A 12,488-nucleotide genomic window follows, 5' to 3' on the forward strand; every position below is an offset into this window, starting at 1 on the left:
TTTAGCATCAGTCCTTCCAAAGAACAACCAGGACCTATCTCCTTTAGAATGGACTGGTTGGATCTCCTTGCAGTCCAAGGGACTCTCAAGAGTCTTCTCCAACACCACAGTTCAAAAGCATCAATTCTTCAGCGCTCAGCTTTCTTCACAGTCCAACTCTCACATCCATACATGACCACTGGAAAAACCATAGCCTTGACTAGACGAACCTTTGTTGGCAAAGTAACTCTCTGCTTTTGAATATGCTATCTAGGTTGGTCATAACTTTCATTCCAAGGAGTAATTGTCTTTTAATTTCATGGCTGCAGTCACCATCTGCAGTGATTTTGGAGCCCCCCAAAATAAAGTCTGACACTGTTTCCACTGTTTCCCCATCTATTTGCCATGAAGTGATGGGACCAGATGCCATGATCTTAGTTTTTTGAATGTTGAGCTTTAAGCCAACTTTTTCACTCTCCTCTTTCACTTTCATCAAGAGGCTTTTTAGTTCCTCTTCACTTTCTGCCATAAGGGTGGTGTCATCTGTTTATGGAACTACAGTTCAGTTCAGTGCTCATTACTGTCCAACTCTTTACGACCCCATGGACTGCAGCACACCAGGCTTCCCTGTCCATCACCAATTCCTAGAGCTTACTCAAACTCATGTCCATCAAGTCAGTGATGCCATCCAACCATCTCATCCTCTGTCGTCCCCTTCTCCTTCCATCTTCAATCTTTCCCAGCATCAGGGTCTTTTCCAGTGAGTCAGTTCTTCGCATCAAGTGGCCAAAGTATTGGAGTTTCAGCTTTAGCATCAGTCCTTCCAATGAATATTCAGGACTGATTTCCTTTAGGATTGACTGGTTTTATCTCCTTGTTGTCCAAGGGACTCTCAAGAGTCTTCCCCAACACAGTTCACAAGCATCAGTTCTTCTGCACTCAGCTTTCTTTATAGTCCAACTCTCACATCCATACATGACTACTGGAAAAACCATAGCTTTGAGTAGACAGACCTTTGTTGGCAAAGTAATGTTTCTGCTTTTTAATACACTGTCTAGGTTAGTCATAGATTTTTTTCCAAGGAGCAAGCGTCTTTTAATTTCATGGCTGCAGTCACCATCTGCAGTCATTTTGGAGCCCCCCAAAATAAAGTCTATCATTGTTTCCATTGTTTCCCCATCTATTTGGCATGAAGTGATGGGACTGGATACCATGATCTTAATTTTCTGAATGTTGAGTTTTAAGCCAACTTTTTCACTTTCCTCTTTCACTTTCATCAAGAGGCTCTCTGATAGCTCAGCTGCTAAAAAATCCGCCTGCACTGTGGGAGACCCAGGTTTGATCCTTGGGTTGGGAAGATCTCCTGGAGAAGGGAAAAGGCTACCCACTCCAATATTCTTGCCTGGAGAATTCCATGGATGGTATTATCCATGGGGTCGCAAAGAGTCAAACTGAGTTTATAGAACTAAAACCTCCAACAAAGGAAGATGTTAGTATTCTTTATTCTAGAGAAGATCATAGAAGATAACTTCAAGAAACTCAGCAAGAGGCCACCTGAGGCCAGATTAAAGGAGGGCAGGTCCTGTGCATACTATAATCCTTATCAACAACTCTGCCCTTGAACCATTGCTATAAAACTCCTCATCAAATCTTCCCAGATTGGGACATATAGTTTTTCAGGGCAGGAGCCTGTTGTGTCCCCCTTTGCCTGGCAAAGCAATAGAGCTTTGTACTTCATCTGAAACTCTCTGAGATTCAATTTGGCAATGATGCACAGAGGCTGAGTTTTCAGCATCAGTATCCTTTTAAGAAGAGAGATATTTGGACACAGATACAAAGAGGGAAGACAGCCATGTGAAAATGGAGGCAGAGATTGGAGTAATGCTGCCACATGCCAAAGAATGCCAAGAACTACCAGAAACTGGAAAAGTCAAGGATACCTGGAGGCTTCAGGGGGAGCATGACCCTGCCAATACCATGATTTTAAACTTCTAGCCTACAGAAATATGAGACAAATTTGGTTTCTTTTTTTAAGCCATCCAGTTTTTGGTACTGATGCCAGAAACTCAGCCTCTGCACCAGTGCTAAATTGAATTTCAGAGTTTCTGGTAAAGCAGAAAAGAATAAATTTATTGCTTTGCCAGGCAAAGAGGGATACAGCAGATTCCTGCCCCTCAAAAACTATATGTACCAACCCTGGAGGATTTGATGAGGAGTTCTACAGCAATAGTTCAAGAGTGGGGTTGCTGACAAGATGATAGTGTATGCAGGGCCTGCACTTCTCTAATCTGGTCTCAGGTGATCTTCTTTGATAAACTTCTCTGTTTCCTTTAATCTTGCCTCAGGTGGTTTCTTGGCTGCTCCTGCCTTGATTAGCAGCTCTTCTAAACTGCCCATTGGAACTCAGGGAAGGTCATGGGGACTAGAATCTGTTTCCTACAAACAAGAAATGGAGGACAGAAAGGATTTCGTGCCCAGGAACTCCATAGTGTCCTGCTAGGTTTCAGTACTTTGATACAGCAAACCAGATCTCCCTTTTTTTTCCATTTGAGTTATTGTACTTTTTAACTCCAGAATTTCCATTTGGTTCTTTTCAATAATTTCTGTCTCTTTATTAATACACCTTACTATGACATTGCTGTCAGATTTTTTTACTTATTCATTCATAATTTTGTTCAATTCTTTGAGCATATTTATAATGGCTCCTTTGAAGTCTTTGCCTATTAAATCTGACATCTGCTTATTGTTACAGGTAGTTTCTGTTGCTTAATTTTTCCTGGTGTATGGATCCTTCTTTCCTGTTTCTTTACATGTTTCATACTTTTTGCTGTAAACTGTAACATTTTAGATAGCATGTTATAGCAATTCTGGGTACCAGTCTCCCCACCCCCACTCCAGGGCTTATTTAAGTTACTTGCTTGTTTAATTGTTTGAAAGTCACTGACTGGATTACTTTAGTGATGTCTAATCCCCCTATACTCCCAGCTATGATTTTCCTCAGAAGGCATAGCCCTAGGATGCCCAAAGACATTCTGGGTTTTGTCAGGGTTCCATTTGTCTCTTCTACTGACCACTCCCAGCTGTTAAACTCTACTAATTGTCAGCTGATTGTTCTGTTGTTTCAAAAATCCCCTAGGGCATAAATTGCTCCACAGATTGATCTAATCAAATCTGGGCTCCTTTGAAGTGACAGTTTCCTAGATCAGAGTTTATGATTTGTTATGATCCAGGAGGGCTTTTCTCAGCTGTCTCCTTCCTTGTTTCTCTCTAGTGAGCTAGCCTGTCTATAGTTTAGCATATATCTCCAATGAATCTTTTCTTCTCTTAACAATTGCCCTTCACCACCACAGCCTTCACTGTTTTTGAACCTGAAGCTCCAATACTTTGGCCACCTGATGCAAAGAGCCAAGTCATTGGAAAAGACTCTGATGCTGGGAAAGATTAAGGGCAGGAGGAAAAGGGGGCAACAGAAGACGAGAAGGTTGGATGGCATCATTGACTCAATAATGGACATGAGTTTGAGCAAACTCCAGGAGATAGTGAAGGACAGGGAAGCCTGGCATGCTACAGTCCATGGGGTCGCAAAGAATCAGAGATGACTTACCGACTGAACAACAATAACCACTCTTTTTGAAAGTGCACTTGGGCTTGAACTTCTCCACACAGTTGCAAATAAGGTATTCCTTTGGGAGGGATTTAGAGGTCTCTATTTTGTGGCCTGATTCTCCCCTAGGGCAGTCTCTGAGCCACAGTACTGGTGCTGCAGTCAGAGACAATGGCACATTTCTGAATGACATCCCCACTTTAGGAGCTGAGTGCTCAGTGGAGGGAAAGGCAGCAGTTCCAGATCTCCTTGGCTTGCCTCTCTTGACATGGTTCCTCTGTCCCACCAGGCAGATCAAAGAATGATCATGGCCCTAGTATTCTCAGTGGTGCATCTCAGTTAGAACCTCTATCTCATAAGTGGAGGAAGGGAATCCCCTCCTCTCAGACTCACTGACCTGGAAATCAGCCTCGCCAACAGTTATCTGGGTGCAGGATAAGAAATGTGGATGTCTTGCTCTTCCCAGGAAAATAGCCCTTCAACCAGGAGCTGAAGAAGAAGGAGCCCTGTGTTCCTGGCTGCAACAGTATGGAGTAGAGTTTCTATCGTTATGTGTGGGGAGGGAGGAGAGAGGGAGTGAATCTTGTTTCAAGTACCCCAAAGTCTCACTCTTCTTATAGAAATTTAGCAGATTTTCTTGATTAAATGTTTTTCATTTGCTGTATACCTTGAAGACCATGTCCAGGACTTTATTTTTAGAGCAGTTTTAAAGTCATGGAAAAATTGGGAGGAAGATACAGAGATTTCCAATACACCCTCTGCACGTGCATAGCCTTTCCCATTATCAACAGCCTCCACCAGAGCTATACATTTGTTACAGTTGATGAACCTATATTAACACATTATAATTACCCAGTCCATAGTTTACATTAGGATTCACTCTTGCTGTATATCCTATGGGTTTGGACAAATGTATAATGACATGAATCCATCATTGTAGCATCATATGGATTATTTTCACTGCCTGAAAAATCCTGTTTCTCTGCCTATTTATCCTTTCTCTAACCCACTACCCCAAACTCTTGTAAACCACTGATCATTTTACTGTCTCCATAGTTTTGCCTTCTCCAGAACATCATATAGTTGAATTATATGATATGTAGGCTTTTCAGATTGGCTTCTTTCATTTTTTAATATGCATTTAAGGTTCCTTCATGTCTTTTTAAGGTTTAGCAGTTCATTTCTTTGTAGTGTTGAATATTTCCTTTTCTGGTTGGTACCTCACTGTACTTGCCTATTCACCTACTAAAGAACATCTTAGTTGCTTCCAAGCTTTGGCAGTTATGAATAAAGCTGCTATAAATATCCATATGTAAGTTTTTGTGCGAACAAAGGTTTTCAGCCTCTTTGGGTAAATACCAAGAAGCATGATTACTGGGTTGTATGGTAAGACCATGTTTAGTTTTGTAAGAAACCAGCAAACTGTCTTTCAAAGGCGGCTCTATGATGTTGCATTTCCACTATCAGTGAATAAGAGTTCCCGATGCTCCATGTCCATGTCAATATTTGGTGTTGTCAGTGTTCTGAATTTTGGCCATTCTTGTGGGCATATTAAAAAGCAGAGACATTACTTTGTCAACAAAGGTCCGTCTAGTCAAGGCTATGGTTTTTCCAGTAGTCATGTGTGAATGTGAGAGTTGGACTATAAAGAAAGCTGAGCGCCGAAGAATCGATGCTTTTGAACTGTGGTGTTGGAGAAGACTCTTGAGAGTCCCTTGGACTGCAAGGAGATCCAACTAGTCCATCCTAAAGGAAATCAGTCCTGGGTGTTCATTGGAAGGACTGATGTTGAAGCTGAAACTCCAATACTTTGGCCACCTGATGCGGAGAGCTGACTCATTGGAAAAGACCCTGATGCTGGGAAAGACTGAGGGCACAAGGAAAAGGGGACAACAGAGGATGAGATGGTTTGATGGCCTCACTGAATCAATGGACATGGGTTTGGGTGGACTCTGGGAGTTGGTGATGGACAGGGAGGCCTGGAGTGTTGCGGTTCATGGGGTCACAAAGAGCTGGACACGACTGAGCAACTGAACTGTGGGCATATATTAACTCATTTTAACTTGCATTTTCTTTATGACATATGATGTGGAGCATCTGTTAATATGCTTGTTTGCCATCTGTATATCTTCTTTGCTGAGGTATTTCTTAAGGTCTATGACCCATTTTTTAATCGATTTGTTTACTCGTTGAGTTTTAAGACTTCTTTGTATATTTTGGATAGCGGTCCTTTTACAACTATTTTCTTCCAGTCAATGGCTTGTCTTCTCATTCTATTTACATTGTCATTTGCAGAGTAGAGGTTTTTAATTTTAATGGAATCCAACTTATTAATGATTTCTTTTATGAATTGTGCCTTTGGTGTTCTATCTACAAGTCATCAGCATACTCAAGGTCATCTAGATTTTCACCTATGTTACTTGCTAGCAGTTTGATACTTCTGTGTTTTACATTTAGATCTGTGTGACTCATTTTGAGTTAATTTTTGTGAAGGTGTAAGGTCTGTATCTAGATTCATTTTTATGCATGTGAATGTCCAGTTGTTCCAGCACCATTTGTTGAAAAGACTATCTTTGCTCCATTTTATTGCCTTTGTTCGTTTGCCAAAGATCAATTAGCCATATTTATTTGGATCTATTTCTGGGCTCTCTAATCTTGTCCATTGATCTGTTTTTCTGTTCTCTCACAAATACTACACTGTCTTGATTACCATAGCTTTGTAATAAGTCTTCAAATAGGGTAATGTCAGTGTTTCAACTTTGTTCTTTCCCTTCAGTATTGTATTGGCTATTCTGAGTCTTTTGCCTCTCTATATAAACTAAGACTGAGTTTGTTGATATTCACAAATTAACCTGCTGGAATTTTGATTGGGATTGCATGAATCTATACATCAAATTGGGAAGAACTAACATCTTGACAATATTGAGCCTTCCTATCTATGAACATGGACTATCTCTCCATTTATTTAGTTCTTCTATTTCATTCATCAGAGTTTTGTAGTTTTCCTCCTAAAAATATTATACATCTATTATTAGATTTATACCTAATTATTTAATTTTGAAGAGTATTAATATAAAAGGTATTATATTTTTAATTTCAAATTTCACTTGTTCATTATTCACTATATAGGACAGCAATTGACCTTTGTATGTTAACCTTGTATTCTGTAACCTTCCTATAATTGTTTATTAGTTCCAAGAGATTGTCAAGTCTTTTAGATTTACTACATAGACAATCATGTAATTTGTGTACAGACAATAAAATATTAATTTATTTATATTATTTATTTCCTGCCCAATCTGTATACCTTTTATTTCCTTTTCTCATCTTACTTTGTTGACTAAAACTTCTAGTATGGTGATGAAGAAGATTGATGAGAAAGTATTTCTTTACCTTGTTCCTGATCTTATTGGGAAAACTTAGAATTTCTCACCATTAAGTATGATATTAGCTTTTTGTAGATGTTCTTTATCAAGTTGAGGATATTCCCCTCTATACCTAGTTTGATGTGAGTTTATATCATGAATGGGTGTTGGATTTCGTCAAATGCTTTTCTGCATCTATTGACATGACCATATAGTTTTTCTTTGACCTATTCATGTGATGGATTATATTAATTGATTTTTAAATGTTGCACCAGCCTTACATAACTGAGATAATTCCTGTTGGTTGTAATATGTAATTCATTGTATACATTGTTATATTCAATTTGCTAATATTTTGTTGAGAATTTTTGCATCTGTGTTCATGAGAGATATTGATCTGTAGTTTTCTTTTCTTGTGTTTTTGTCTGGTTTTAGTATTAGGGTAGTGCTGGCCTCATAGAATGAGTTAAGTATTTTCTTTCCTATCTTCTGGAACAGATTGTAGAAAATTGATATAATGTCTTCCTTAAATGTTTGATAGAACTCACCAGTGAACCCATCTATTTGGGTCTGGTGCTTTCTGTTTTGGAAGGCTATTAATTACTGATTCAATTTCTTTAATCAATATAGGCCTATTCAGATTATCTATTTCTGCTTGTGTGAGTTTTGGCACATTGTATCTTTCAAGAAATTGGTCTGTTTCATCTAGGTTATCAAATTTGTGGAAATAAAGTTGTTAATAGCATTCATTTATTATCTTTTTGATGCCCATAGGATCTGTAGTGATGTCACCTCTCCTTTCTGATATTAGTAATTTGTGTCTTCATTCTATTTTTTTCTTAATTAACTTGGCTAGAGATTTGTTGATTTTACTGATCTTTTCAGAGAGTCACTTTTGGTTTTATTAATGACTTGTTATTTTCAGTTTTGTCCATTTCTGCTATAATTTTTTTTTTAATTTTTAATTTTATTTTATTTTTAAACTTTACATAATTGTATTAGTTTTGCCAAATATCAAAATGAATCCGCCACAGGTATACATGTGTTCCCCATTCTGAACCCTCCTCCCTCCTCCCTCCCCATACCATCCCTCTGGGTCGTCCCAGTGCACTAGCCCCAAGCATCCAGTATCGTGCATCGAACCTGGACTGGCAGCTCGTTTCTTATCATTTATTTTCTTCTGCTTTGTATTTAATTTGCTCTTCTTTTTCTAGTTTCCTAAGGTAGAAGCATAGATTATTTATTTTATTTTATTTATTAATTAAAAAAAAACACTTTTTATTTAGATGGACAGCTATATAGTTAAACCACTGTGTATATACATATGTGTATATGTATCATTTATTAGATGTAATTTGCAGAAACTTCTGTTACTGATTTCCAGTTTCATTGTGGTCTGACAGCAGACATTATATGATTTTTTACTCTTTTAAACTTAACATGTGTTTTATGGTCCAGAGTGAAGTCTATCTTGGCAAATGTTCCATGTGAGCTTCAGAAGATTGTGTAATCTGCTGCAATTGGATGAAGTAGTCTGTAGTCTATAGATTCCAACTTTATTCAGTTGATTGATTGTGCTGTTGAGTTCAACTATGTCCTTACTTTCTGCCTACTAGATCTGTCCATTTCTAATAGAGGGATGTTGAAGTCTCTAACCATAATGGTGGATTCATCTATTTTCCCCTGCTGTTTTATCAGTTTTTGCCTCACGTATGGTTGGGTCTTGTTTTTTGATCTGTTTTGACAATCTCTATCTTTTAATTGATGCATTTACACCATTGATGTTAAATGTGATTATTGACAGAGCTGGAGAAATAGATAGTATATTTGTTACTGTTTTCTACTTGCTGTCCTTGTTTCTTGTTTCTATTTTTGTCTTCTCTTTTCTAGCCTTTTGTGGTTTCAGTTGAACATTTTATATGATTCCATTTTCTGTATTAGCATATCATGGAATATCAAACGTTTTTTTACATTTTAGAGTTTGTAATAGACATTAATGACTGACCCAAGTCCACTTTCAAACAACACTATAGTACTTCATGGGTAATGCAAGTACCTTATAACAACAAATATTTCTAATTCCTCTCTTCTGTCCCTGTTTCATTTCTGTTATTCATTTCATTTATACATGAATATTTATGCATAATTGAATGGGCTTCTCAGGTGGCTCAGTGGTAAGGAATCCGCTTGCCAATGCAAGGAGATGCAGGAGACAGGATTTGATCCCTGGGTCAGGAAGATCCCCTGGAGGAGGAAATGACAACCAACTCCAGTATTTTTGCCTGGAGAATCCCATGGACAGAAGAGACTGGTGGGCTACAGTCCTTAGGGTTGCAAAAAGTAGGACTCAACTGAACAACTAAGCAGGACACCCACATGTATATGTAATTGAATACATTGTTGCCATTGTTATTTTGAACAAACTTCAGTTAATTAAGAATAAGAAAAATATAAATTTTATTTTGCCTTCACTTATTTATTCTATAATGCTAATCTTTCTTATGTAGATCTAACTTTCTGATCTATATCATTTTCCTTCTTCCCGAATAACTTATTTTAACATTTCTTGCAAGGCAGATCTACTGGCAACAAATTCTCTCAAGTTTTGTTTTTCTGAGAAAATCTTTCTCCATTTTGAATGATAATTTCATAGGTATAGAATTCTAGTTCAATTTTTTTTTCTCCCAACATTTTAAATATTTCACTCCACTCCTTTCTTCCTTGCATGGTCTTTGAGAAGTCAATATAATTGTTATCTTTGCTCCTCTACAGGTAAGGTGTTTTTTCCCTCTGGTTTTTTCAAGATTATTTTCTTTATCTTTGATTTCCTACAATTTAAATATCATATACCTAGGTGTAGGTTTGGGGGATAATTTATCTTGCTTGGCATTTGCTTAGCTTCCTGGATCTATGGTTTTGTGTCTGACATTTATTTGGAAGAAACTCTCAGACATTATTGCTTCAAATATTGCTTCTATTCCTTTCTATCTTTCTTCTCCTTCTGGTATTCCCATTACATGTATGTTACAACTTTTGTAGTTGTACCACAATTCTTGGATATTATATTTTGATTTTTTTCAGTCTTTTTTCTCTTTGCTTTTCAGTTTTAGGAGTTTCTGTTGATATATCCTCAAGTTCAAAGATTCTTTTCTCACTCTGTCCAGTCTAATAATGAACCTAACAAAAGTATTCTTCACTTTTGTTACAGAGTTTTTGGTCTCTAGCATTTCTGCTTAGTTCTTCCTTAGAATTTCCACCTCTCTACTTTTGTAACCTATCTGTTCTTGCATGTTGTCTACTTTTTTCCTTAGAACATTTTAATATACTAATTGTAGTCTTTTTAAATTCAGTGTGATAATTCCAACATCTCTGCCATATCTGAGTCTGGTTCTGATGCTTGCTTTTTTCTCTTCAGTCAGTGCTTTTTCTCTTCGGTCAGTGTTTTCCACCTTTTAGTATGTCCTGCAATTTTTTTGTTATAAGGTGGACATGGTGTACCAGGTTAAAAGAACTGTGGTAAATAGGTCTTCAGTAAAGTAGTGATAAGGGGTAGGAGGAGGGGGAGTGTTATATAGTCCTGTGATTAGGTATCAGCTTTTTAGTGAGCTTGTTCTCCTGGACTGGGAACTTCTTGGAGAATTGACCCCTTAATCATTATGGAGCTGAAGTTGGATATTTCCTTTCCTCTAGGTTCATTAGGCTCTAATAAAATCCCAGAAGATTAGACTCTGGTCTTCCCACGTCATTGTTCAGTTGCTCATCATGTCTGACTCTTTGCAACCCCATAGACTTCAGCATGCCAGGCTTTCCTGTCCTGCACCATCTCCCAGAGCCTGCTCAAACTCATGTCCATTGAGTCAGTGATGCCATCCAACCTTCTTGTCCTCTATTGTCCCCTTCTCCTCCTGCCTTCAATCTTTCCCAGCATCAGGGTCTTTTCCAATGAGTTGACTCTCCACATTAGGTGACCAAAATATTGGAACTTCAGCTTCATCATCTGTTCTTCCAATGAATATTCAGGACTGATTTCCTTTATGATTGGCTAGTTTGATCTCCTTGCAGTCCAAGGGACTCTCAAGAGTCTTCTCTAACACCACAGTTCAAAAGCATCAATTCTTCGGTGCTCAGCCTTCTTTGTGGAACAGCTCTCACATCCATACATGACTACTGGAAAAACCATAGCTATGACTATGTGGACCTTTGTTGGCAAAGTAATGTCTCTGCTTCTTAACAAACTGTTTAGGTCTGTCATAGCTTTGCTTCCAAGGAGCAAGGGTCTTTTAATTTTGTGGCTGCAGTCACCATCTGCAGTGATTTTGGAGCCCAAGAAAACAGTGATAGTCTGTCACTGTTTCCATTGTTTCCCCATCTATTTGTCGTGAAGTGATAGGACTGGATGCCATGATCTTAGTTTTTTGAATGTTGTTTTAAGCCAACTTTTTTACTCTCCTCTTTCACCTTCATCAAGAGGCTCTTTAGTTCCTCTTCACTTTCTGCCAAAAGGGTGTTGTCATCTGCATATCTGAGGTTATTGATATTTCTCCCGGCAATCTTGATTTCAGCTTGTGATTCATCCAGCCCAGCATTTCGCATGATGTACTCTGCTGCTGCTGCGTCACTTCAGTCGTGTCTGACTCTGTGCAACCCCATAGATGGCAGCCCACCAGGCTCCCCCGTCCCTGGGATTCTCCAGGCAAGAACACTGGAGTGGGTTGCCATTGCATTTAAGTTAAATAAGCAGGATGGCAATATACAGCCTTGACGTACTCTTTTCCCAATTTTGAACTAGTCCATTATTCCATGTGCGGTTCTGTTGCTTCTTGACCTGCATATAGGTTTCGCAGGGGGCAGGTAAGGTGGTCTTATATTCCCATCTCTTTAAGAATTTTCCACTGTTTGTTGTAATTTGCATAGTCAAAGGCTTTAGCGTAGTCAGTGAAGCAGGAGTGTTTCTGGAAGTCTCTGCTTTTTCTATGATCCAACGGATGTTGGCAATTTGATCTCTGGTTTCTCTGCCTTTTCTAAATCCAGCTTGAATACCTGGAAGTTCTCATTCACATACTGTTGAAGCCTAACTTGGAGCTAGTGGTAAAGAACCTGCCTGCCAATGCAAGAGACTTAAGAGAAGTGGGTTCAATCTCTGGGTCAGGAAGATCCCCTGGAGGAGGGCATGGCAACCCACTCCAGTATTCTTGCCTGGAGAATCCCGTGGACAGAGGAGCCTGCAGGCTACAGTCCATATGGTGGCAAAGAATCAGACACAACTGAAGCAACTTAGCATGCATGCACACAAAATAGTTTCTCCTGAGAAAAGACTTTATTAAGAAGAATAGAGTGGTTTAGCATATTTCAAAATGTTTCCATTTTTCCTTGCCCTGCTGAAAGCACAAGGGGATTTTTTTTTTTCTGATCTTCACTATAAGAATATGGTAGAGCTCCTAGAGGTAAAACTATTAAAAGTGAGAGGCCTTTTGTATGACTGGGTTCCCTTGGAGTTTTTAACTTGCAGACTTGTCCACACTGGGCCTCCAGCAGTTCAT

This window comes from Bos indicus x Bos taurus, chromosome X (genome assembly GCF_003369695.1).
Source record: "Bos indicus x Bos taurus breed Angus x Brahman F1 hybrid chromosome X, Bos_hybrid_MaternalHap_v2.0, whole genome shotgun sequence".
NCBI lineage: Eukaryota > Metazoa > Chordata > Mammalia > Artiodactyla > Bovidae > Bos > Bos indicus x Bos taurus.